Below are 4095 nucleotides of genomic sequence, written 5' to 3'. Positions count from 1 at the left end.
CTCCGGACACGCAGGCTCAGTGGCCATGGCTCACGGGCCTAGCCGCTCTGCGGCATGTGGGATCTTCCCGGACCGGGGCACAAACCCGTGTCCCCTGTATTGGCAGGCGGACTCTCAACCACTGTGCTACCAGGGAAGCCCTGTTGGAAGCTTTTTAATCATAGTTTCAGTTTCATTACTTGTGATTGGTCTGTTCATATTTTCTGTTTCTTCGTGGTTCAGTCTTTGAAGGTTATACCTTTCTAAGAATTTGTCCATTTCTTCCAGGTTGTCCATTTTATTGGCATAGAGTTGCTTGTAATAGTCTCTTAGGATGCTTTGTATTTCTGCAGTGTCTGTTGTAACTTCTCCTTTTTCTTTTTTAATTTTATTGATTTGAGTCCTCTTCCTCTTTTTCTTCATGAGTCTGGCTAACAGTTAATCAATTTTGTTTATCTTCTGAATGAACCAGCTTTTAGTTTTATTGATTTTTCTTTTGTTTTCTTTGTTTCCATTTCAGTTATTTCTGCTCTGATCTTTATGATTTCTTTCCTTCTGCTAACTTTGGGTTTTGTTTGTTGTCCTTTCTCTAGTTCCTTTAGGTGTAAGGTTAGATTATTTATTTGAGATTTGTCTTGTTTCTTGAGGTAGGCTTGAATAGCTATAAACTTCCTTCTTAGAACTGGTTTTGCTGTATCCCATAGGTTTTGGATTGTCGTGTTTTCATTGTCATTTGTCTCTAAGTATTTTTTGATTTCCTCTTTGATTTCTTCAGTGTTATCTTGGTTATTTAGTAATGTATTGTTTAGCCTCCATGTGTTTGTGTTTTTTACGTTTTTTTCCCTGTATTTCATTTCTAATCTCATAGCGTTGTGGTCAGAAAAGATGCTTGATATGATTTCAATTTTCTTAAATTTACTGAGGCTTGATTTGTGACCCAAGATGTGATCTATCCTGGAGAATGTTCTGTGCACACTTGAGAAGAAAGTGTAATCTGCTGTTTTTGGCTGGAATGTCCTATAAATGTCAATTAAATCTGTGTGGTCTGTTGTGTCATTTAAAGCTTCTGTTTCCTTATTTATTTTCATTTTGGATGATCTGTCCATTGGTGTAAGTGAGGTGTTAAAGTCCCCCACTATTATTGTGTTACTGTCGATTTCCTCTTTTATAGCTGTTAGCGGTTGCCTTATGTATTGAGGTGCTCCTGTGTTGGGTGCATATATATTTATATTGCTATATCTTATTCTTGGATTGATCCTTTGATCATTATGTAGTGTCCTTCCTTGTCTCTTGTAACATTCTTTCCTTTAAAGTCTATTTTATCTTATATGAGTATTGCTACTCCAGCTTTCTTTTGATTTCCATTTGCATGGAATATCTTTTTCCATCCCCTCACTTTCAGTCTGTCTGTGTCCCTAGGTCTGAAGTGGGTCTCTCATAGACAGCATATATATGGATCTTGTTTTTGTATCCATTCAGCAAACCTGTGGCCTTTGGTTGGAGTGTTTAATCCATTCACTTTTAAGGTAATTATCGATATGTATGTTCCTATGACCATTTTCTTAATTGTTTTTTTTTTTTTTTTTTTGCTGTACGCGGGCCTCTCACTGTTGTGGCCTCTCCCGTTGCAGAGCCCAGGCTCCTGACGTGCAGGCTCAGCGGCCATGGCTCACGGGCCCAGCTGCTCCGTGGCATGTGGGATCTTCCTGAACCGGGGCATGAACCCGTGTCCCCTGCATCGGCAGGCGGACTCTCAACCACTGCGCCACCAAGGAAGCCCCCTTCTTAATTGTTTTGGGTTTGTTTTTGTAGATCCTTTTCTTCTCTAGTGTTTCCCAGGTAGAGAAGTTCCTTTAGCATTTGTTGTAGAGCTGGTTTGGTGGTGCTGAATTCTGTTAGCCTTTGCTTGTCTGTAAAGATTTTTTTTTTTTGTAAAGCTTTTGATTTCTCCATCTCAGATTCTCCATCGAATCTGAATGAGATCCTTGCTGGGTAGAGTAATCTTGGTTGTAGGTTCTTCCTTTTCATCACTTTAATTATATCATGCCACTCCCTTCTGGCTTATAGAGTTTCTGCTGAGAAATCAGCTGTTAACCTTATGGGAGCTCCCTTGTATGTTATTTTTCGTTTTTCCCTTGCTGCTTTCAATAATTTTTCTTTGCCTTTAATTTTTGCCATTTCGATTACTATGTGTCTCGGCGTGTTTCTCCTTGGGTTTATCCTGTATGGGACTCACTGGGCTTCCTGGACTTGTGTGGCTATTTCCTTTCCCATGTTAGGGAAGTTTTCGACTATAATCTCTTCAAATATTTTCTCAGGTCCTTTCTTTGTCTCTTCTCCTTCCCAGGACCCTTATAATGCAAATGTTGTTGAGTTTAATGTCGTCCCAGAGGTCTCTTAGGCTGTCTTCATTTCTTTTCATTCTTTTTTCTTTATTCTGTTCTGCAGCAGTGAATTCCACCATTCTGTCTTCCAGGTCACTTTTACCTCAGTTATTCTGCTATTGATTCCTTCTAGTGTACTTTTCATTTCAGTTATTGTATTGTTCATCTCTGTTTGTTCGTGCTTTAATTCTTCTAGGTCTTTGTTATACATTTCTTGCATCTTCTCTATCTTTTTGCCTCCATTCTTTTTCTGAAGTCTTGGATCATCTTCACTATCATTATTCTGAATTCTTTTTCTGGAAGATTGCTTATCTCCACTTCATTTAATTGTTTTTTCTGGGGTTTTATCTTGTTCCTTCATCTGGTACGTAGCCCTCTGCTTTTTCATCTTGTCTATCTTTCTGTAAATGTGGTTTTTGTTCCACGGACTGCAGGATTGTAGCTTTTCTTGCTTCTGCTCTCTGCCCTCTGGTGGATGAGGCTATCTAAGAGGCTTGATGGGAGGGACTGGTGGTGGGTAGAGCTGACTGTTGCTCTGGTGGGCAGAGCTCAGTAAAACTTTAATCCACTTGACTGTTGATGGGTGGGGCTGGGTTCCCTCCCTGTTGGTTGTTTGGCCTGAGGCAACCCAACACTGGAGCCTACCTGGGCTCTTTGGTGGGGCTAATGACAGACTCTGGGAGCGCTTACACCAAGGAGTACTTCCCAGAACTTCTGCTGCCAGTGTCCTTGTCCTCACGGTGAGCCACAGCACCCCCTCTCCCGCCTCTGCAGGAGACCCTCCAACACTAGCAGGTAGGTTTGTTTCAGTCTCCCCTGGCGTCACTGGTCCTTCCCCTGGGTCCTTTGTGCACACTACTTTGTGTGTGCCCTCCAAGAGTGGAGTGTCTGTTTCCCCCAGTCCCGTGAAAGTCCTGCAATCACTTCCCACTAGGCTTCAAAGTCTGATTCTCTAGGAATTCCTCCTCCCGTTGCCGGACCCCCAGGTTGGGACGCCTGATGTGGGGCTCAGAACCTTCACTGCAGTGGGTGGACTTCTGTGGTATAAGTGTTCTCCAGTTTGTGAGTCACCCACCCAGCAGTTACGGGATTTGATTTTACTGTGATTGTGCCCCTCCTACCATCTCATTGTGGCTTCTCTTTTGTCTTTGGATGTGGGATATCTTTTTTGGTGAGTTCCAGTGTCTTCCTGTCAATGATTGTCCAACAGCTAGTTGTGATTCTGGTGTTCTTGCAAGAGGGAGTGAGAGCTCATCCTTCTACTCCGCCATCTTGGTTCCTCCTCTATGCTCCCTATTATAGGAGCAGTTATGGCAATTGTCTTATTTGATGCCACAGAAAGTGAAACATATTGTCCAGGCCAGAAAGTAATAGTCCTCTTTTCTTTGTTCCAGGTTTAGAGGGGGAGAGGGGAAATACGCTTTATTCATTAAACAAACATGTATTAAATACTGGTATGTATTTACTTTTTTTCTTTGCTGAGTCATGCATTTATTTATTTATTTAAACTAATTTCATCCCTGGTTTCCTACTCTTTTGCCTGTCTTTTTTTATTGTTAAACTATAGTTGATTTACAACATTGTGTTAGTTTCAGGTGTACAACTTCAGATTCTTTTCCATTATAAGTTATTACAAGATATTGAATATAGTTCCATGTGCTATAAGGGAAATCCTTGTTGTTTTCTATTTTGTATATAGTAGTATGTATCTTTTAACCCCATACTCCTAATT

This window comes from Mesoplodon densirostris, chromosome 7 (assembly GCF_025265405.1).
Source record: "Mesoplodon densirostris isolate mMesDen1 chromosome 7, mMesDen1 primary haplotype, whole genome shotgun sequence".
Lineage (NCBI taxonomy): Eukaryota > Metazoa > Chordata > Mammalia > Artiodactyla > Ziphiidae > Mesoplodon > Mesoplodon densirostris.
The sequence above is the reverse complement of the archived record's forward strand: the minus strand, read 5'-3'. Positions refer to the sequence as shown.